The sequence below is a fragment of the Falco punctatus genome (genome assembly GCF_963210335.1).
Source record: "Falco punctatus genome assembly, chromosome: 1".
NCBI lineage: Eukaryota > Metazoa > Chordata > Aves > Falconiformes > Falconidae > Falco > Falco punctatus.
The window spans coordinates 86,994,055-87,017,850 of NC_137580.1; the positions used below are offsets into that span (position 1 = coordinate 86,994,055).

The following is a 23,796-nucleotide window of genomic DNA, read 5'->3' on the forward strand; positions in this document are numbered from 1 at the left end:
CCAAGCAGGCACCCCAACACCCGGCTGGAGAAGGGCTCCCTCGTGCCCCTCGTGGGGAAATGAGGGCTGGGTTCCCTCTTTTCATTTTCCTCTTCTTCCTTTGCTGAGCCCTGCTGCCATGTCCCCAGCATGATGAGGAGGGATGTCTCACCCTGCCTGGGCGTGCTGAGGGCACATGCAGCAGCAAAGGCTGGCAGGGGGTCCCCAGTGAGTTCCCTGTCTCTAGCCTGAGTGAGAAACGGTGGCTTGCAGAAGGACACATGCTAAGTCACTCCATCAGCCTCTTTATCTTCCCATCTCACCCCCAAAATGCTTTTTGATTGAGCATCAAGGCTGCCCAAAAACTGTCTCATCCTGAACCACTCATGTCAATGTAGACATTGTGGCTGTGCCAACGTGCAGGACATGTCCCCAGGAGCATTCATCAAATTTTGCAAAAGCTGCAACCACAAGAGTGTCTGGGCAGAAATGAATTTACCACAAGCCACATTCTCTCCCTGCCTGCCCAGCCCATCTGGCACAGCTAGGGGAAGAGGAAAGGCAGGACCTGATTCCCGGGGTGGCAGCCCTGGTGCATCCTTCATGGAAGTCTGCAAAGAGGCCAGGCCCTGCCACGTCCCCATGTTGGGTGCGGGGAGTAGCATCTGTGCTCCCAGGCAGCATGATGTCAGAAGTAGGCATCACAGGCTGGCCTCCTCCAGGGCCTCGCGCATCCCCTGGGCTTGTGTGTAAATGCTATGCTTCCTCAAATAGATGCTTTTCTGGGAATGTCCCATGGCCCCACAGAAGCTCGGCTGGTTGGCATCGGATGACCAAAGCTGTTGCATGCTCCCATTGTTCCCCAAGGCGGTTATTAATAGAGCACCGTAATAATAGGAGATATTTATAAAACACCTCCATGCCTGGGAATCTAGAGTAATCTGCAAACTTATGCAGGTCCCCCTGACAGCGCCGCAAGCCACTCTGGTGATTGCCACAAAGGGAAAATTAACCTTAAACTCTGTTTAATGGTATAAGAAATGCATGGGCTGCAGGGGCCACTGCAAAAGTCTGCTGCGAGACGTGAGCAGCGGCACTGTGGTCCTGCAAGGGCACAGAGACAGGGACACCCCAGCCCTGGCCACCTCCCCGTCAGTAGAGCAAAACAGGGGAAGAGTCGGGGTTATAAATGCTGTTTTCTTGGTCCCAGCTGCAGCCCAGTGCTTGAGGGAAAGACAGATGTTACTAAAGAAATCAAAACCAGCATGGTCTGTGGCAGCCCAGCCATACCCAGGCTCCCCAGGACTGCCCACGGGGCCAGGGTATGGCTGGCGAGGAAGGCTGCACTGGTGCCATTGCCTTTCTTGCAGGGTTTGGTTAGAAGGACTCATTTGCTGCCCTCCTGTGACATCTGGACTACAGTGACCAGGACCAAGCTCTGGGGACAGGCTGAGGGCCTGCGACTAAACAGGAGAGTTTCACACCTGCAGGAAGTTCGACAAATCTCCCAGGCCCTGTACAGAAGACGCACGAAAAATGCACATTTCTTATAGATGAAAGAAGTAAAATAAGGCACAGGATTCAGTTAGAGCAAAGCCAGCCTCTCTGTGCTTTACGGGCTGGGGCCAGGCGCAGTGCTCAGGAGCTGTCAGGTAGGTGTCCCAGCACCAGACATAGCCAGGATGGGGACTAGATGGAGACGCACACAGATAGCCTTGCTGTCAGGCTGTTCCACCAGGATCATAAAAACCAAACAAATCCAGTCCTCCCTCTGGCCTCGCTTGAGGAATTAGAGAAATGAGGCCATTTATGTCTTCACACGGGCGACTGAGCCTGGCAATGACCTTTGGTCACTTCGGAGCGGGGCTGGATTTGAAATGTGAACCAGAGACCAGGAGGTGAAAACCTCCATATCCCATTACAAACCCCTGGGGATGCCCAAGGCTTGTCAAGTCACAGTGCTTTGCTGCTTATTTATTACTATTTGTCTACGGTTGTAGCCATTGCCAGGGCTCGCATTACTGCTTGGGCAGTGGTCAGCTGCTGAGTGGCCTGTGGGGCCAGCCTGTCTCCCAGCAAGGCCAGAGGCTGGGACCCTGGGGCTGGGGTGGCCACTGTGTCCCTTCTGGCTGCTGGGAAAACACGTTGGTCCTTCCCTGGCAGCAAGCAGGAGCATCACTGTGGGTGACACAGTCCCCAAGCTGGTGACACCCGTAAGGAGATGAATTCACCCTTTCAGATAAACAAGTATACTGGCCTACACAGTAAGAGATCCAAGTAAAATATCCCTGAGCCATACTATTGTGAAATTAATTCGGCATATTATATATGTAATATTGTATACTGGCTTATTCACAACCAGACAGCACTTGCTGTTGGATTATTAATGCTCTAAGATAGGAAAATTCTCTGTCTGCCTTCAGTTCCTCCTCTGAAATAACAGCAGAAGACCGGCGTTTATTCAGCAAGTAGTTTGACTGACTTACATTTTCTTTTATCCGAAGAGATCTCTAACTCATCAAGTAACCGCAGCTTCATGAGAAAAGCAAGTTGGAGACAGTGTGCATTTCTTAAAAAAAGTAATCTCTCTATAAACAGAAGATTCCCTTTCATCCCTTTTAAGCCTGCTTCACCCTGCTCCTCCTCACTAATCATCTGATTTCTACTTCTGTGGTCTAAGAGGTATCAGATCATTTTGTAGAATGGGGGCTAAGGCAAGCCCCTGTGTGGTCAGGGGCAATGTCACCAGAGTGACTTTACTGGATCTGCCCTCCAGACAGAGGGGCAGGTTCCCGTAGCCGAACAACGGGGAACTTCTTTTATAGAAGAAGTTTTAGCACCCCTGTGTGGCATCACTCTGCTATGTGAGAGCTGAGCAGCGCACAGAAAATCTGCCTGAAGCTTCGGGGGGTCCACAGCAGCCTGTGTCTGCCGATGGAAACGTGAGTCTGCTGGGAGGCCAGGCCCAAGTGCCTTCCCCATTAACAGCTCAGCCTCCAGGGAAAGCCACAAACCTTCCTCACAGCAGGGATGGACACCACAGGGCTCTCTGAGGTGGAGTGCCTTAGAAGTCAGCAAAAGCTCTTGAAACAGGAGAAAAGGGTATGTAGAGAACACACAGTGATAAACTCACATAGATCCATCTGTGTGGCTGTGACATTAAATGCCTTACAGCAGAAATGACTATAATTGAATTGCTTATGATGTGGGACAGCTGACAGAGGTTGCTGAAGCTGTCAAGAGTCAGTGAGGCTGCACTGATTTCCATGCAGCTGCAGGGGCTCTGCCTGTTATACAGGGTGGGTTACTTCCCAACAGGACCCTCGCAACTTAGGAGGTGTAGCCCCATTTTCAAAGGTGGGAAAGTACTTCAGTGCATGTGTGCTGAGTACCCACAGGTTTGCCACCTGAAGATACCAGTCAGTGATGGAGAGAGAGAGAACAAAGACCAGTAAAGATGACTAAATCGGAGCAATACTGGTCCTGACCTCTTGACTGGTTTATTAGTTTAACAAAGCACTATATGCATTAAATAAGAACCCTTACACACTTCTGCAGATGTGATGCAGGGTGCCACAATGCTTGTACTCTCTTGAAAACACCATCCTGAGCCTCTCTGTCTTTCGGTGGGATTTATGCTATTAAATCAGTGCTGGAAACACCAGCCAAGCAGCATGCATTTCTTCAGGGCCCAGCTGAAGTGCATTACCTCCAGGTGCCTGTAGAAGTGAAAAGCTGCTCCAGCAGCCCAGTTGATGGGAGGTAACTTGTGTGTTGATGGTGTGAGAGTTTATGTCTATTCTCAGTCTTTTGCTACTGGGAAGCTCCTTTCCCTGCAAGGCTGTCCTGCTTGGTGTTGCAGCACATCTTGTTAACAGTCCCTTCTGCACTTCTGAGCAGGTCTCCAAGTCCCTGCTTCCAGCAGCAAGAACCTATGAGGGGTGGAACAGTGCCGAATGCCTGCTGCTCAACAGACCAAATGTATCCTGAGGGTTGATCATCAAGAATAAAACTGCAGAAAGAGAAATACAGGAATATAAGAACGTGCAGCACAAGTCTAGTTCTGAATAATGGAAATTCCCAAGAATGGTGGCTCTTCATGCACAAAGTTAATCCAATAAAGTGAATTGTCCAGTGCAACCTTTCCAGTACAGCAGCTGATATATGGAATAGGATTAACTTTGGGCTCAGAGCAAGTAAACACAGCTTTGTATTCAATGCTGAACTATTCTGCCTCAAAGCACCATTGGAGCCTGAATTTCTTATTTTCTATTTGCTGTCTTTAGCAGCTGCATATTGTGGCCTACTCAAAATGATAACCTTAGTGAACACACAACAGAAACTTTTAGGTTTCGCTGAAACACAAGTTAGTCAAGTATAATGTTTATGGTGTTTATGATCCTAAAACTTAGACTGGCTTCTAGTTAAAATTACATATCTGTTCCAAGCGTTTGTTTTTGTTACTTGTGTCAGGAGTAGAGTCCAAAATACCTACGACTACATAACAGCTTTGGGAATATCACATTTTCAGCCCAGTGGCTGGGTTGTGCTGTAGTGATTTTAGACTTCTTGAAAACATGGACAAAGGATAAATTTGCTAGGTAGAAAAAAATTAAATGTAAAACCTCTTCGAAACAATCAAAGTATGCAGCCATTGCAAAATAACCTGCAGAAGCCATGCTTTTCTTGGTGTTGCTGTGCTGAGAGCACTTCCATTTCAATGCCAGGTTTTAGCAATTTCTGCCTTATTTCATGCTCTGACAAACCTGTGAGAGTTTTGTCTGGTCCGAGGCAAAGCTCTGTGCTGTGCCAGAAGAGGCAAGCAGCTCGGAAGGCGAGTGGAGGCAGGAAAACACGCTCAGCGTTTAGCACAGTGTGCTGTCATTGCACCCAGAGGGAGATCTTTGTGCAGGACAGTTTTCCATATGGTTGCTCTGTGCCCAAAGGCTTGTACAAACCTCCCCTTCGGCTCAGCAATCGAGCCAGCTTTGGGCTCCTTTCCTGCAAATCTGCTTCCTCGCAAAATCTTTTGTCCAAGGCAGATGATCACCACAGAGAGCCTCCAGGACCCACAGCAGCCTGGGCATCAGCCTGCCTTGCCCTATCTGTGGAGTAAATGAGGCTTTAGCAGGTGGCCAAACTGATGTTATCAAGCCAAAGTGTCAAATTCCCAGGGGAGCAGCCTGGGCCCGGTGCTGCTGTCACCGAGAGCGGGTTTTTGGCTTAGCGAGTTGGGCAGGCATCTGGCAGGTATTCACAGTGTCTGGGGGGGGGCTGATCCAGGCAAATTTGACCTCCAGCACATAGAGAGCATCAGAGAAGGGCTCTGCTTTTACTGCCATATCCAGTAGGAAAAGCTCAGTAGTTTTGGGGGGCAGACCCTGCCTTGCACCTGGAGCAATGTGCCGTGCCCCTGCAAGCAGGGGTCTGGCAGGGAGGGCACAGCAAAGAGCTGCTCAGCTGATTGCAGCTTTACCTAATGACCTTTTTAATCAAGGGAAATCCAGGGGACAAATGCTCAAGAGAAAGCAATGGTGGCTGTGACTGAAGAGAACAAGACTTTGTGGGAGTAGTTTGAGGCCCACACTGAGGATCCTCATGCCAGTTTTTTTGGGGGGGGCAGCAACGCCCCAGGACAGGTCCCACTGCCGCACTCACGGTGCTTTCCCCACAAATCCCCTCCTGCAGATAATGGGAAAATAGGTACAACTTAGGGCAATGACAGATTCCCAGTGTATTTCTGAAACTCTTGGTTTAACTTCTTCTGCTTTGAATTATCAGGGCATCTTTGGACACGGGACTCTTCATCTCAAGTGCTTGCACTGCCTCCAGCAGGCAGGTGAGGAATCCCGGCAAGGGAGGGCTGACATGAAGCACGGCGGCTGCTCCTCACAAACAGAAACATCAGATGCCATCTCAAGGCCAAATTTAAGTATGGGTAATTACATTTCCCCATTTAAACTGCTGGCCAGTCTCAGCTGGATAAAACGTTCCCTTCCTAGCTGGAAGTGTTGCTGTGTCCTGGGAAACAGCTGCTGTGACAAAGTCAGGGGGCAGCTGCCATGCGGAGAGGACTGATGTATTTGTGGCACATGGCTGCCCGAGCCCAGGTACCCGGTGGCAGGAGGCAGTGCTTGCTGAGGGCTCACCTATGTGCTAGGAGCCTCAAGAGCCTTTCTGGGCTTTGGTATAGCTTGAACCAGTGCCTGGCTGGGGAGGGAGCACTGGGATAAAGAAAGGCTCAAAGCAAGTGGGATTTGCGAGGCCAGGTAAGGAACCATGGTTGCCCGAAGCCCTGCCTGCAGTGGAGCGCTTGGTCTGGCACAGGGGCAGAGGCCTCTGCCCATCTGGGTGCCCATGCTCCCCACAGCACGCTGCCCCGACTACATGATTTTGATCCAGCTAGGTTTGCAAACGAGAGCGAGCCCAAAGACATCCGAGTCAAAGACAAGCTCAGTCAATGGCCCAGCTTAGTGAAAGCTGGTGAAATACAGACTTTGCCCTTTTCCTTCCCTGCAGCCCTGGTGAAGTGCACAGTTTCTCAAGTAGGTCTTTATAAACGATCAAAGCGTCTGTGTGGCTTTTCAGGGGGTTGAGCTTCCACTCACAACCCAAGGTCCAGTTTAATAATGTAGCTTGTTAAATAAACAAGTGGCTATGCAGAGCCCCAGCACTGTGACGATGGAGAAGATCCGGTGTTCTCTTCCCACTCCAGCGCCAGCTGTTGATGGACATCTGTCTGTAAAACATTGGGCCTTTTATTGTTTTTAATGCAAGAAATGCCTTTTCCTGGAGACCACCACCGAATACTGCTTTGCTAGAAAGGCTCCTTCACAATCCAAACAGAGAGCAAGTGAGCATAGAGGATCCATTACCCAAAAACTCAACAAAATCTTCCTCACCCATGAAAAGTGTATGCACAGCAGAGGACGATCTTGGGGATGGGGCTTGGAGGAGGGGGGAGGGCGGCGTTCTGGGACTCACCAGAGGAAAACAACTTCCATTTTTCTATCCGATAACTCTACTGCCTGGCTAACAAAAATAATCCTTTATTAAAGATAACAGGAATCTGGTCTGTATAATGCATTCACAGAGATGGATGTGCTTCCAGTTTTCAGAGTTTCTATACCTTCAGAGAATAAAGGCTACAATATCAACATGATGGTGGGGACAAGCTCTTTTGCAGACAGAATGTGGGTTCACGTTTTTGCATGTGCATTTGAATTACGGGCTTAAATTTGATCTCAGACACAAAAATACAGTTGTCAAGGTCTCAACCTGCCTGAAATGGTGGCCCATTCAGCCCTGTACACACCAGGGAGTCGAGGGAGGGGGTGTGTGTGTAACAACCTCTTTTTACCAAGGGCATGGAGCCACACTATCTTAATTCTCATCCTTTTATTAGACCAGAGATTTGTTTTACTAAGAAAATATGGAAAATGCAAATGCCAGTAATACGTTCCTTTAACAGAGCCAAACTCCACATTCCCTTATGCTCTCAGATACCTCCACCAGCCACATTATTTTGTCTACTGTGCAAAAAGCACGGCAGGCTCTTAAAGCAAGAAAGCTCGGCAGAGCCACAGCCACTGCTCCCAAGGGGGTCTGCCCCAGAGACCCCCTCTGTGGGACAGAGGCAGCCAGAGGGTTACAAAAGCACCGTGCTGCCACAGGTCACCTAGTCACCTCAATGTTGGCGCACATCCCCTGCATCTCTTTTGTGTGGGAAGAGGTGATTTCAGCCTGACAGGTAAAATCAGGCATTCTTACAGATCGGTCCTGGAGGAGTCATCGGTGGTGAGATAGATGCTAATTGCTAATGAGAAATGGTTCATCGGAACTGGCAATGGCCCCAGCTCTGAGGTGGTAAATAACCCTAGTGCTTTTTTGGCAGTAAAGCAAAAATCTGTTTTTGTGCAATGGTCAGCAAAGGAGAACTCAACCGGAGCAACCTGGGGTATGCAGGGGGGCTCCCAGGGAGAAGGTTAATCCAGGGGTTGTTTTACTGCCTCACAGGATTTGTGATCCATTTTTGTGCCTGGAAAAGGTTTACTTCACTATAGGAAAGTTCCACCCGTCTCAGAATAGCTTTGGTTTTCCGAAAACAATTTGATGTCATCAAAGATTATTTCACCCTTTGCCTCTTCAGGGGTGAAATTGCAGCTGAGTGACATTCTCACGTTATGCAGGGACAAGCGCAGCAGAAATTCCTCCGATTGAGGAGCACTGAATTGCAGGGTCACCTTGTCAGCATGGTGAGGAGATTCCCATTTGGCTCCCACTGAAGGCAGGTTTGAGGGGGGCTTCGATCTATGGGGCCCCTTCCCAGGCCTTGGCTCTCCCACCCTGAGCTCCCTGTGCAATGGCAGGACGATGAAAGCGCAGCGCCCGGATGTCCATCTCCCGGCTCCTTTCATTCCTGTTTTTCACAGATGAAAAGAGTGGTTTCCTCCTGGTAACACCCAGGAGCTGGCAAGTTTCAGCCTGGAGTGATTTCTTTTTTTCTTTCTCTAAAGAGCTGTGATAAAAATAACCCCCGGGAAAAAAAAAATCAAGCACTCAAACCCTTGAAGGCCTGACGCAACCTTCACTCACAGGATCACTAGGACCAACAATACCATAATAAAGATCTGAGGTATCACCAAGAAAAATAGGAAGCAGCTAAAGAAAAAAAAGGTCACCGCAAGCTTGCTGTAAACACCCTTGCTCTGCACGTATCTTGGCTTTGCTGGTTTGATTGCCAGCAGGCGAGAGTGTGACGCTGCATTTTCAGTGCTACAGGTATTTATTTTACACTCTGGCTCTGAGTCTGAGCCTCTGAATGTAAAAACAATCAGAAGGCTGAAGTGTAAATTCTCCCTGCTGATTTATTTACTGTTGTGTTTTTATAGCACCACATGGCTCTAAGTTTGCACTGGGCCCATTCAACCAAAACCCATGTCATACACTTCCAGAGAAATGAATGACTTTATAAATTCTCTACAATAATAATCCCACGTACAGGAATGCATGCAGAGAACACCCAGACGGGGCTGGAATGTTTTAAGAATATAATATTGTGCTTTTTTGGTCAGGGAAACACATTTCTCTCAGGGATATGTGGTGTGGCCCAGGCTCCAGCCCTGTCTGCCTACCACCTGTAATAAGCCCTTTGGGAGATTTTAGTTCAGGCCACCCAAACTGTGAGCTGGGCAAAGAGACATCAGCGCTACGAAGTTAACAGCCTTAATGAAGCCCGGCCCAGAGGAGACTCAAAACATCCACAGCAGGGAAAAAAAAAGGAAAGAAAGAAAAGGCTTTGATAGGAAAAACATCTGATCCGTGTTCTCTAATCTTTGCTTTGTTAGTTAAAGCATCTTTAAAGGGCTCAATACCCCTGGAACAGGGACCTCTTTCTCTCCCTTCAGAAACACCAATTAGAAAAGCAGGAAACTGCTTCCATGAAGGGGGACTCTTTAAAAGAAAATTTAACTTTAACTTGAGGGATCTGCTTGCCTCTTTTTCACAACCTATTTTTTTCCCTTGTGTGGCTGAGCAACGGCTTTCTAAGATTTTCAAGCCGCACCTCGTGCTGATCCTGCTGATGGAAACTGAACACAGTGGGGCAAGGAGAAGGGAGATTCAGGAACAAAGGGACAAGAAGACTAGAGGATTTCTCTTCTAAATACAGCGGGAATGACACCCTTAAGGTGTGCAGCCTGAGGAGCAAGTGTGCCACACGCTGGGAGGAGGGAGGCAGTGGGCTGGATCCCAGCACTCACGCTGACCCTGTGCCCAGTACCCCAGCCACCAGCCACGAGCAAGATCAGAGTGTGGCCCCTCCAGCCCCAGCGCTGGAGGCAGTGAGGGCTCAGCTGAGCAGAGGTAGTGCTGATGGTCACAGATTACATTGTCTTTGCCCTGCTCTATCCTCTCCCATCTTTTCCCTTCCCCAGGGGGTCTCGGTGTTGGGAGTGTGGGGGCAGCACCCTTTCCCTTGAGAGGGCTGGCACAGGCACAGTCCACAGCTGTGCAATGCAGTTGATGTCCAAGGGGCTGCTCGACACAGGACTCCTGGTGGCACCCTGGGCCACCCTCACCCCTGCCCCAGGGTTTGATGGTGGGAGCTGAGATGCCATTGCAGCCCGTGGGGTCTCAGCCAGGTAGCAATCACCTGGACAGTGGTGGCTGCTGCTGCCATGGGAGCAGCCCATGCAGCCAGGTTGGACTTTTGATGGCTGTCCTCCCTGCTGGCCACCCTCCCTCCAGGCTGTCCTCCATGCCAGGCCATATTGCAGCTTCACTCCAGTCACAGCTGCTATGAACGATAAACCCTCTCATCTCCACAGACCCTGTTAACCCAGAACCTAGAAGGGAAACATCTGACCAAGCTCCTGGCTCTGTTGATGAAATTCCTGGACATAGTCCATGCTAATATCTTTTTCTCTCTAGCAGAGTATTTTCCTTTGGACCTCAGGGATGTTACAACAGCTGTTTGTAAACAGTCTGCATCCAAAGTTAGCAGAGGAGTGAACAGGGGAATCACGTATCAACTCTGTCCTCTTGAACATCTTAAAAATGTTGCAGCTACATTGGCACTGCCATTACAGATTTAAGAAGTCAGCCGAAAAGGCCAGTAGCCATCAGGCAGCTGCCCATGCCCGCCTCTGCCTGCGGACACACAGCCAGGCTGGAGCGGGACTGTGGGATGCAGCCTGCAAGATGCCTGCCTGCTGCAGGCACGAGCTGCCCCTGCTCAGGCTGCAATCCACCTCAGAGCCTGCGGCCAGGTAGAGACCAGCAGAAGGAGGTGTTCTGGGGAAGGAAGGAGGCAGAGGCTGGGAGGAGAGGTCGGAGCTGAGAAGCTGCAGGGCAGGCAAGTGCTGAGGAGGCTGAGAGATGAGCACTTTGGAAAACCTGGTGTCCCTCTGCAAAAGGCTTAGGTGGCTGTGGGGTGGCATAAAGCTGGGCTTGAACCCAAGCGCTGACCCCTCTCCCTATGCTCCTGAGCCCCTCGCAGTATCCAGCCTTGAAAACAAGACACAGACCCTGGGTAGCTCCCTGTCCTCTTTTCCACCATGAGTCCCTGCTCAGAGCCAGCTGAGTTAAGAGAAAACTTGCAAAAATATGCCCATAAACATCCTGTACCATAATGCGGGGAAGGATAGAACTTTGTCATTACTGCATAAAGGATTTCTGGATTTTAGAAAGTTTTTTGCTTTCCTGTACAGCCTGAAATGGACTGGCGCCTGGGACACCTCAGTCCTGTTGTGTGAAGCTGTTGCAGTGGTGATCTCTGGAGACACCTGAGCTGGTGTGAAAGGGGGGCTCTATAAGACTGTGTGGCCCTGACACAAGACCTCAAATCTAGGACAGCCAGAGCTTGTCACCTTCAGGAAGAGCTGCAGGGGTCACAGCACCAGGCGCCACAGAGCTTGGGGGCATGTGTGGGCCATCTGTGTTGGCAAAGCTTTTTCTATCTCTTTTTCTTCTCAGGGTATGCCTGAGATTGTGTTACTTGTCATCATTTCTGGGAACAAGTGTATTTTAAGAGACATCTTTAAAAATACGTCTAGTGACAGGCTCCCATTTGTACATGGCCCAAAGTGCCTTTGGGTAAATCGAACCACAGCTTTTTCCAGGGCAGCATTTGCTCCCTCAGGCTTTTCCTTCTGGAGATGCCTCAGCTGCCCAGCTTCTCCTGCTGTCACAGGCGGCACAATGCCTCCATGCTCCTCCCTGCCGGTCCTGACTGACCAGCACTCTGTGCTGGCACAGACCAGCCATCCTGACAGGTCCTCAAGTGTTTTTCTGGGTGTGATGGATTGGCACAAGCCATCAGCAGAACCCAGAATTTTTCTTTCCATCCTTTGCTGGCAGTCTTTCAGCTGATGCTGGGAGGACCTTATTTGCTTCCTTCTTCAACTAACACTTGCCCTTGGTGTTAAAAATATCGTCAATGGTGCTGACACTGGCAACAAGTCCAGAGTATTTTTTCCAGCTCCAGTGAAAAGGTGAGTTATGACTCATTGTGCTCAGCCTGACACCAAATAATCCTGGGTGTAGATGTGTGTTAAGATGTGAAAGTGTTTTGTGTGCATTTGCTGGGGCTGCTGCTTGTTTTCTGATGCTATTCAAGGCAGCCCAAACCAAAACACAGAAAGATGAAGTACATGACCTCTGCAGACCTCTGGCACACAATCAGGTGCAGGAACTACCTGAGATTGGGCAAGGGGTTTTGTGGATTACTGCCCCGGTGCCAGGTAAGCACCAGGCATTTGCCATGGAGGGTCACTGCAGTTTTCACCACAGTGCCAGATGCTTAGCTAAGGATCGAGCCACATGGTCCCAGGTACAGTCCTGGCTGCTAAGGCTAGATTAGGATGTAAACACATGCAGAGACGCTTATGGATGTCACACCCTGAAGCAAACTGACCAACATGTCCATTGCAAACAATTGTTCAATAAAAGAGGAGAAACAGAATGTGGAACTGGCCTTTGGGCTTTCCCATAGCATGAGGCAGTGGCAGAGAATTATTTGTACTTGCTGCCGACCATGTCCACCTCCTGCTTTCTCCTTTCTCAGCCACAGACTCTGCTCAGTACCAGATGCACTCCTTCCACTGCTTGCTGCCACTCAGATGCTGCCTTGCTCTTGCTGCCTGACCCGTCAGACCAAAACAATACAGGACATGTTTTACAAGGTACTTCTGCAGTGGGGAGGGAGAACTTGTAATTTTATGGAGCTTGTAAACTGAACTTGTAAAGTCCTTTAAAGCCCATAGCTTGGGCATTTCATCCTACTGGTGCTTAGGGATAAAGGCCAGCAAGGGCAGAGGCAAAAGGGGCCAAATTCATTGCTGAGATGAGTGGAGCTTACACAGGGAATGCGTTTGTTTTTGTTTAACCATCAGCTTTACAAAATTAGCCTAGCTTGTCTCCCTTGCAGCTCTTGAGAGTCTCTCAGAGCTAGTTATATCCTTGTGTGGATAGGTGAGCCTGAAAGACTTCAAGCCAGTGCAGCTGAGACGTTGAAAGGACTCAAATGAAGTGCCTTTGGTTTGCACTTCACCAAATACAGTGGCACTCGGGTAGACAACTTACACCTCTGGCAAGTTTTGTTTATATGCCTCAAAGGTTGGGGTGAGCACCCCTGGACTGTGACACCACAGGAAAAGTCAGGTACCTGCTGAAGCAGCCCCTGAGAAGAATAAATAGCCATCTATTGCAAAACACCAACCATGAATGTAATTGAAGGCAAATGATCATAACGGTGAGTGTAACTGCTGGGCTTCTGATAAAGCCTGCTCTGTGTCCTGAGCCGAGTGCTTTACCTGCCACTGTGGGCTCTGCAAGGTAGTTAATTCCATGGGCAGCCAGGATGATTGATGGAGATATTCATTAAACACAAACCTGACACTTTGCTCTCTAAGCCCAAATAATCCGACCAAGCTGTCTCTGAATAGGGCACCCTCCTCTTGGCAGGTTTTAATGGGGAGTTTCAAAATAAAACCAGCAGTCAAGCACCAGAGCCCAGACCCAACAGGGGGATCCCAGCTCACTTCTGAGGGCCGAGGGCAGGTGCTCAGGCCAGAGCCAGCTGTGCACACACAGACCTTAAGCAGAGAGTATTAGGTTGTGACAGCTGCAGCTGGCTCTGAAATAAGCACTGAGCATGAAGAGATTATGATAGATTTTGCTTGTATTATGAAACTGATTTTACATCATATATGAGGCAAAAAATGTCTGTCTCTCAAAGGGATGGAAATCCTTTTGCAGGGCCAAAGCTGCCAACAGAGCCAAGCTCAGAGCTGCTGGGCAGGGTCAGGCTAACGGAGCATCGTCTCTGCACAGTGGCTGGTCTGCAGTGTATGGCACAGAGAAAAAGAATCTGTATCCAACAGTCTGGCTTTGGTTTGAGGGAGAAATAAACTGTCTTTTATTCTTTCTCCTCTTCCCTCCTCTCCTCTCGTCTCCTCTTTGTAAAAGCAGTTTTCAAATTTCTTTTGCTATTTTTGACCAAGAACCAGGCTGCTTTAGTCCAGCTGTTTTTGTCTGTAGTGGCAAAAGTAGGTGACAAGGTAGGAAGGAAGGACTCCTCTCTTCTCTCTTCATCATCACCAGCAAGGGACATCATGTTGTGTTTGCATGGGGGGCTCTAATGACAAGGCTTTGGGCTGCTGGCAGGAGCTGTCTGTCTGTACCAGGGGTGTCTGCTTTACGCAGGTTTGGAAAGAAATGGCCTCAGAGCAGAGAGGAGGCTGAAGTGATGGGATCTCCAGTGCAGCCCAGCCCAGGGGCCTTTCTGTCATTCCTCCATGAGCCACGAACCACGAGGTTTGGTCTGTAGTCAGCAATTCCTTGTGCCATACAGATGTTAAATGCTAATTCATAAAGAGATCAGTCTTACAGTGCTGAATAATATTAATGGCATAACTAGTACCACCCTGTTAGTCCTCTAGTATGTGTCCCTCAGGAGAACAGTGTTTAAGAGAATAACAAAATCCAACTTCTAAAAAATACTCTCTAACTTTTTTACTAGTATCTCTGCAATTATTACAATGTCACAGTTGCTAGTAAAGGGCTTCTGTTACTGGTAAGAGGTTGTACAGCTGGTTGTGAATTTTTGTGAGTATATTGAACTATGTGATCTGGGAGCAAAAGGGATATGTAATCATTTCTGAAGCAGATAATTTTTCGGTGACTAAAATAGTGCCTAATTCCCCTTCAGTTAATATCACAAAACAACATCCATGACAAAACTGAAGAAAAGCATTATCATATCATAAAAGCATCAGATTATAACTTCAGACCTTTTAAAACCTTGGCTGACATGTCTTAACGAAGTGCCAATTTTGGACACTGTGAAGTCCTTGTAAAATGCTGTCAGTGTCTGCTACCTTCACCTGAAGTTAGAATTTTTTTTAGTAACTGCTGGGAACTGGCAACAAGCATGTCTTGGGCAGTAACCAGGTCCCAAGAACACTCTAGCAACAGCTCTCTAGGCATCCTTTCCAGGAGCAGGGGAAAGGGCTCATCATGGGCACGTGGGAAAGGAAACTGAGGAATCTCCGTGGAGCAAACAGACAGGTTTGTCTAAGGATGGATGGGGTGCACCAGCAGGGAGTCACAGAATTGGAAAGTGGAGATAGAAAATGATCCAGAGGAACATGTCAAGTGGAGATGCCCTGATGAACCATAAGAGGTTTATTTGATTGCTTAGAAAGATTCAAGGAGGTGTCTTTCCAGATGCTCCATCAAGCAACCCTGCTGTGTGAGCAAGGACTCTGCCACAGGCAGCTCTGCAGCTGCTCCATGTGGTCTTGCCCGGGCCAGGGCTCCTGCTGCTGTGATACAGCTGAGTGTGGCTGAACAGACTGGAGCTGCAATTCCCTGCCATCAAACTACCAGAAAAAAACAAGTAGGGTAATAGGACTGGAAAACTGGAGCTTGTAAATTCCCTGCTGGATATGGGCAGGTATTTGAAGCCTTGCCTGTCACCTGAATGATGCTGCTTGGACCACCTCTGGCCAGGACTGTGGTAATAATCTTGTCATTTGCTCCTAAAATGATGTGGATGTGAAGGACCAGCTTTCTCTGTGGCCATCTTCATTGTCCACAGACAAAAACCCCCTTGCTTCTGCCCATGATCAGCAAGTGGGGCTCCTCTCTGCAAGCCTTACGCAGGGCACAGCAATCCCCAAAAGTCTAAGCAGCCATGCAAATAATTCAAGTGGAAAACCTGCAGTTTACACAAAGATCACAGGGAATAAGACAAACTGGGAATTTAGAGTAATCTGAGCCGCAGATTGTTGGGCAATAGGGGTGTTTCTGGTGCAAGCTTGCCCTGCCCTTTCCCAGGCATCGGCCACTGTTGGAGGCAAGAGGTAGGCTCTGGTGGAGCTGTGGTTGGACCTAGTGCTGTCTCCCTGCACCTTGCCAAGGCCCTGACTAGCAAGGGCAGTGATTGGGAACCAGGGTCTCCAGGCCACTCTGCAGGGCAAATACTCCCAAAGCTGGATGTTTTCACTTGCTCTTGACTCCATTTCAAAGCTAGTAAAAGGCTTGTGGTTCCCAGGGTGCATTTGACCCCTCTGGGATGGTTCCTCACTTCCTGAATGAACCAGCTGTCTGCTGTGGTGCCTGGGGAAATCTGCATGGGGAAGCAGGATGCATCATGGCTTCAGGCTCCCCTCATGGCATTATTTAGTCACTGGGGTTATGGGAAATAGCGCGAGCTATCCAGGAACTGACAGTGGAACCCCATCCTGTTATCATACTCTATGATGGCCCATCAGGAAATGACATAAATACCCTCGTTACTCTGTATTTTATTTTTCACCATTGTGAAGCACCTTTTTTGTTTTGTTTCTGCTGGCAGCAGGTGACCAGTTGCGGTGCCCTGGCTCCCCACATCCTGCTGGGCAAGGTCTGCCTCTGTCCCTCTGAGAATCAGGCAAAGGATGTGCCTGTTTGCCAGTGTTTTTTCTTGCCGCCTCAGTGATGTTGCCTAAGTCAGGAAATAAACCTATTTGGAAAGGGGCAGGAAGGCAGGCTTTTATTAAGCTGCCTGTGTTGAATGTTTCACAGCCAGATGGGCACCGTCTGTCAGCTGGGACAAGTGGTGTGACAATATGAGTCCACACAAGCTTGGCTGTTGTGATCCAGAGTGACTTCAGGTTGCTGACTCCTAGCAGCTGACCCCTTGCCTCTTGGAAACCTGCAACTGCCTGGAGTGACTTTTCTCACATTTTTAATTTAACTTTTGCGCTTTGCATCCTGCCTATTCTGAGAAGAGAAGCTCCCTTTCTTTGCATCTTTGGTATATTAAGTATTACTTCAAGTTAATTGCCCTCCGAGAGCTATACACTCAACTGCTAGCCGGGGGGGAACCAGCCTGCCCAGTGAATACAGGAAAGACATCCACCAGCTTGGTGCTATTGCGCTTCCCTGCTGTGGTCACAAGCTCTTTGAGGACAATATGGATACCCTGGGTCCAGCCAGCATCTTGCACTGAGCAGGCATCAGCCTGAGACCTAGGGGAGAGGAGCCCGCTTGCTGTTGTCTTCTTGTCCTGCTCCAAACAGCCTAACACATAAAAAGCCATGGAGAACTGTCACAGGGTGATTTTCTGATTTACAACAGGACTGTGGCAGAGTATTTCTAGTTCAGTTAACAGCTGTTTGGTTAACTCCTAATTTCTCCCATAATCTGTATATTTTTGTCCCAGCTAGGGCATGGTCTGTGATATATGATGGAGAGCTTTGCCATTAATCATGTGCAAGTGAAATTATAAACTGGTTTTATTAGTTTTCAGAGTGCCAGGTCACATAAATTAACTGAGGCGTGTGTTTAATCTGTCCCGAGCAGTGTCTCCTACCTTTCCTGGTAAGACAACATGTTGTATAGGAACTTGCTTTGTCTGCATTGATAGGTAGCAGGACGACAGACTCTCTTGTGCTACCCTTAGGGTGACTTTTGCCAACACTGTCACACTGGGGTTTTGTGGGGCAGTAAGACAGGCACCCTGGATGTGGAGATGTCCAGGTGCTGTGGGGACAGGACCAAGCACAGGGAAGGGTACTGCTGAGTGACTGTCCATGCCGGGACATGCACTGGTGGGGCCAGGGCCTCATCACTGCTAGGACCCCAAGCCATCTGTTTGAGGTCCACAGCAAAGGGCAGATGCCACAGAAAGGCTTCAGATGCCTAGGCGGTGTTCGTGTGCTACTTTAGCAAGTGGTAGCCAGGTCCTGTTTGCTGTGGGGCTCCCCTTCCTCCTAGCTCTCATCATCCGCCGTGGGGATGAGCTGGTCCCCACCGTGCTTCTAGCTGGGACATGAACACAGGGCTGCAGGAGCAAGAGGGTGATGGCAAAACTCAACACAAATAACACACACAATCTTAGCAGCAAGTTCTGCTAATGGGGGCAATCTCACAAACCTTAGCCCTAAGGGGAAGCCATAAAATTGCTGAGGGTCAGCACCCTCCTCTTCTCAGCTGGGAACTGTGTGGTGACACATGTGATAAGGTTGGCATGGGTAATGTCTTGACGCCACCCCAGGGGCCATGTGTCATGTTTAGTTATCCTTTTCCTATACAGGGAAGAAGGGAGGCAGATGGGAATGGTGTCCTGCTATTGTGTTTCTCAAGAAACAAAAATTTTCTTCATTTAAATTGCAATAGCATTGCTGGGACTGTACTGGCACTAGATGCTCTATTTGCACTTAGGGTGGCCTGTTTATCCATGATAAAAGGGTTTTTTACTACTACTAGAGATTATAGATGGGGGAAACTAAGGCAAAGTGAGAAGATACAGTGGGTGCTCTGCCAGTGTGTGCAGAACCAGGAGCCCAGTCTGTATCGCTTGAGTGATACTTGAGGGATGTAAATGTGAGACGAAGGAAAACTTCCTGAAGTTATTTCACTGCAACCCAGCATGCTCCTGCTTGTGAAAGTCAGCTGTTTAGGGGAAAGCTGTGCTATGAAAAAAACAGTGACTCAGCTCTTTACAGGTTTCACTGCATTTGCATTTCCTGTGGCACACAGTGAGTATCCCTCCAAGAGCTTGGGTTTTTTTGGAAGGAAAGGGTGTAACCAATTCATTAGCTGACCCCGGCATCCCTGATTTGTATAGGATGCTTCTGCTCTGTAACTCTAGAATAATGGCGGTGATTATAAACACATGACGGAGAGGGGCGAGGGTGGTGAAAACCATTGTAATCACACATGGGCCAGTGTGCTGATGGATGGGCTGTGGTTGCAGGATCCCGGGCTCTGGGCAGCCTGTTGAGCTCCCACACGCCGCAGGAAATCCCCTGAAGCGGCTCGGCAGCTTTTCCCGCAGGAATTCAGCTGCCCCTACAAGGGTCTTTCCAACATGGAGCTGGGTGTCAGAGAAAATTTTGGTGGTGTTGGGTGGCAGAGAAAATATAATATTGCCTCTATGAAATGTTGTCATCCAACTCCCAGATCAGAGCCTGTGATCCTGCACATGCAGTCTAGACAGGCTGTGTCTTGGTCTTGCAGTTCAGAGCCCCTGGCTCAGCAAAGCCGGGGCAGCTGGAGCACAAAGTGGCCACACCGTTTTTGTGTACTCCAGGCCCTCAAAGGATGCAGACACTGCTCAGGTTCTGACACAGACTGGAGCCACCTTTGGGCTGATCAAACCCATGCCAGCTGCCAAGCCCCCGAGCTTCATCTAGTATCATAGGTTGACCCATGCTTTCTTGTGACCTCAAATATCCTCTCTTGATCTTATCTGGATATCCAAGTTTTGCTGAGAACACCTCCCATTCTTCATAGTGCCATCAGAGGAACCTCAGCATGAGAACCAGATGTGGTACCTGCTCTCCTGTCACCCATTCACTCATACACAGACTATTAATCTGTGCAGGGGTGTGTTATAAATGGTTTGATATGCATGTAAATCCCAGAGCTAGAGTGTTGTTCTTGGCAGCCTCTTCCCATGTGCTGATGTGCAAAACCCTTTTATTTGAAGTCTGCAAACAATTTGCTGGATCTCAGCACCTTCCATACAAACTTGTGGGGACTCAGCATGAGAGAGATGGGCAACACCAGACTAGCCTGCCCCTTGTTTTGGGGTGCTGTTAGATCTTTCTCCTCCATTGTTCCAGACGAATGTGGTTTTCTGGTTTGCCCCAGTTGCCCCAAAGTTCCCAAAAGAGCTGCTGATAAGACTCCAGTGACTTCATTGTCTTGCCCTTTTGAGGAGTTTTCACCATGCTTTTTTATTATTCCCTCATTTTGTTCTGCATTTGTCTTCTGATTGCACTTGCTTAGACAAGCAAAGTGAGAGAAGGGATATATAGCTTTGATAGAAGAGAATATGGTCTTAAGTTCTAGACTCCCTGATGCATTTGGATTCTCCTCTGCTTTTCCCTATTAATTGAAAGCTTGCAAACACAGAAATAATTTACATTTAGGTTACTAATGCCCAAAGCATTAGCAAGAACAATTCCCCCCCCCCAGATATTTCAACCAAGCCAGCACATATTTAGACAGTATGAATTAGACCATTTATTGTCTAATCCAGTACTTTATTTCTGATGCAGACAAGGACCAGTGCATCAAGGGGTAAGCAAGAATCCTTTTCTCAGATTAAAAAAATAAAGAACTGAATAGTTCATATAGAAAGGAAGATTTTTTTCTATTACTGGCAATTAGCAGTTAACTTTTATGCTTTAAGGCATAAATGTTTCTAGCATTCATGCATTTTTTGTGTTTACTTATCTCTGCCCTCACTCAATAAATGTAACTATCCTTCTAATACATGAAAATCTCCGTGTTGTTGATATAAAATGACCATTTATTATCCTATGGCACTCTGGTCTCCAATGGATCTTTCAGGAATTATTTCTATGATCTAACTGGCACAAAGGAAAAAGATTTCTTCTTATCATGTTCTTCCTTCTGCCAATGGAAATAACTAACCTCTCACATCCTTAAAAGATCTCATGTAGGCCCTTCAGTTACTCCTGTGGGTTTGGGAATTATTGCAATTTCCTAGCTACTGACTCAGCGCTGTTGGATACTTTGCTGCAGAAAATGGGAGGGGGAGCGGGTGCTCCTTACTGAAGGTAGAAGGGTCTGAAGAACTGTTTGAATGGTTACTTGAAATTTTCTCCAGTGCTTAATACACTCGTTTCCAGCCTGGACCCTGTTTTTCTCAAAAAAAATTTCCCTGATTTGTAACCAATCTGCAGGTGCCTGGCTTTTTGTTGGCTGGACGTCCACGTCCCGAGATGACATCACTGAATATTTGAGGATTTGCTCCTTGCTTTGAAAAGACCCTTAAACTTCCAGAGCCAGAGATCCCATGAGCATGGGTTGCTGTCAGGTGTGTTTTCACGTGCAGAGGAGGGGGATGCTGCAGCCTGGCTATTGCTGGAGGCTCGCACCTGACTCTGCTCTGGTGGGTGCACGGGTTGAGATCATGCTGGGTAACTTGAATTGTTGCCAAGTTGGTGTGAGAGAGGATCATCTCATTTGTCCTTTTTTGACGCAGCTGTTTTCTGAGATCTGTCAGGTGTTTGTTCTATCAGGCCTATCTCTGTCTGGCTCACACACCAATGCTGAGTACCCTGGCCACATCCCAAATACATCCCTTCTGTGTGGGAGGCTCATATTTTCATTTTTATGAAGTGCTGTGTCTACTGGGACTTTTCTCAAGTTTTCAGTCCATTTATGACTGAGAAAGACTGTGGTTTAAGCAAGAAAACACCTCAAGCTTCTCACAGGACTTCATTTGCGTCTGCTGTGGTCTTAATGGTTTGGGCATGGGGTGACTGCTTTGTGCCAGCTAACCTAGCGGTCTTCCTGGCTGCCGCTGTACCGTTTTATCTCTGGAGGGGAGCCTGTAGCAGTAATTGCTGTTAACTTTGTCCTTCCATAAACCAGCCAGGAGGTATAGTCAGTGAAGAACAGTCTTCCACTGTTCGCACCAGGCTTTAGATGAGCTGTATACTCCTCAGTTGCGGGGAACCCAGGACCCACCCAGATGTGTCTATGTTCAAAAATTAGGGCCTCAAAAACTCCCACCTCTTCAGTATTGTGTCAATCCACCCAAGTTCCCTGCAAAGCCCAGATAAGAAACACGGATATGTCTAATGACTTCATGTCAAAACTGTCCCCAAACGTGGAAACCCAGTGAAGGCACTGTCTCTCTCTAGGAAGGATGTTCATGCGTACAAGTGTGTCACACAACGAAAAAGAGATTACTGGACAAAGAGCTCTGCTAGCTTCTTGCTTTTCAGTGGTTACGTGTTTGACAGACTTCTAGTCTATTGTCCTATAATTCCCCTCAGTAAAGAGGCTTATTTTAACCAAATAGACCACAATTTAACTTGTTTTTCTAAGAGCAAACCATCTGTGCACGAGGGAAGTTTTTATGGGCTATGAAGGAGCACTTGTAGGTGCAAAATATCAACATTCCTGAAAATTAAATTAATTGCCTGTCGGGAACAAGGATTCTTTTTTCCCTTTTTGACTAAAATTCCCAGGTCTGCCCTTCAGTTCCCTTCAAAACTGGGAACTCAATCAGATTAATCAAGGCTAAAGGCATTTCCGCTTGCTATTCAAAACACCGCAGCTCCCCTTTGTCCTTATCATAGTGCTGTTCAATCACTCCCTGCCATAGAGGAATGGGCTTGGCTGGGGGGCGAGGCAATGCGTGTATTTCCTTTGACTCAGATCTACCTTCCTTCCCTTTAGAGGCACTGTAGCACCTTGCATTGCTCAGAGCCCAAAAGCAAAATCTCCTCCATAGGGATGCAACGAGATGGTCAGAGCTGGCAAACGTACTTGCTAAGGCAATGGAATCTAGATTATAATTTCACTGGCTCATCTTTCCTATCTAAGAGGTCTGTGCTTCATTTTTGCCCTTCTTCTCTGAGTATGATGCATGACTTTCCTATTCTTCCTTTATATTTCAGGTGGCATCAGCTATAGCACATGGGCTGCCATCACATCCTTTCCTTTTGTTTGTAAAGAGTCCATAGCCCACCCCAACAGACAGCTTCACTTTGGCAGGAATATGCTTAAAATTAAGTGATGAAGCGTAAAATGCATTGGATATCATGATGTGGAAGGAAAGAAGGGATGTAAAGCTCCGCAGGAGACTGCATAAACCCAAGAAGCCACTTTAGTTTAGAGCTGGGGAAAAGTTTCTTTACAAAAATCAACAAGTTTCTCAAAAAATATACTCTCCTGCTCCTGATAGCAATACAGACTCAACAGCTGACTGCCTAGTTGTCATTTTGCAGTTCTGAAAGCCATTTTAAAGTCAGAGGAATTTCAGAAGCAGCTCATCAGTCAGTTTAATCACTTAACCATAAATATGGAGGAATCACAACCAAAATGGTGAATCCCTAGAAAAAACTTTCCTGGTTGTTAAAACAGTTCAAGGATCTGGATGGTAAAAGCTTGGCCAGTTTAGCTTATGTGGCCCACTACGCAGCAGCTGTCTGATCACAGCCTTCATCAGCATCTCTAGAAAACATGCATGTGAGAACAGTAACTATGAAGATGGGCTGACCACAGATACGTACCAAGTCCCCAGGATAACACACTCTTCCATACTGCAGCCTCAGGCACCAGAGCAAACCCCCCGTTGTCCTCACAGCAATTGCAAGTTACAGCCATTAGAAACAGGTAGAAGTACTTAGAGCTAGAAGTAATATATTTTTGCATTCTTACAGCTGGCTCTGGAGTCTTTATGTACCTGATTCAGGAGATCACCTACATTAGAGGTGGAGAAGACTCCCTGTGTGTCCCCTCAAGTCCCGCAGTACAGAACCCTTCCTTACAGTCCCATGTGCAATTGGTGCCAGCGGAGTTCTAAAAGTCTTGGACAGGGGGTTTCTCTCACTTCTCTTGGAAGATGATTAGACCCCATCAGCTGGATATTCTTTAGTTTTAGCTTATTATTTAGCTTGAGCATACTCATGGTGTTAGTACAAGTTCACAACCAGATGTAGACATGGATCTGAGCTGGCCCAGCAGGAATTCCCTGCTGAGATGGTCTGACTGGGGAGTGGACAGTGTTGGCATGCAGCTCACAGGAACTCGGCACCTTTAAGACAATTCTGTGGCTGTGTTCGTGCAGGAGGAGGAGTTTCCCCCTTTCTTTTTGTCCATGTGACACACACACTGAAGGATCCCTGAAATATTAAAATAAACAGAAAGCTTGACTTGCAGAACCTGTCTGCTAAGCCAGGAATCACATTTCTTGCTGCAGTTTCAAACCGTCATCCAGAGACTTGTAAAACATTGACAAAAACCTCTTTGCCCCCAGAGCTTTCAACAAAAACAACAGCC

The 23,796-nt window shown here is 47.9% G+C and overlaps 1 protein-coding gene and 1 long non-coding RNA gene across 2 annotated transcripts in view; one reads left to right on the forward strand and one right to left on the reverse strand.

The window, feature by feature from the left end:
* The window catches only part of TBX1 (T-box transcription factor 1), a 153,160-nt gene that overhangs the window by 26,024 nt on the left and 103,340 nt on the right, over positions 1-23,796 (reverse strand). The window lies entirely within an intron of this gene.
* Positions 1-23,796, forward strand: part of LOC308058355 — a 76,171-nt gene continuing 52,375 nt past the window's right edge. The window contains exon 1 of the long non-coding RNA XR_013925781.1: positions 1-23,796. This exon is cut by the window's right edge and continues 20,046 nt beyond it. This is a non-coding gene — a long non-coding RNA (uncharacterized lncRNA).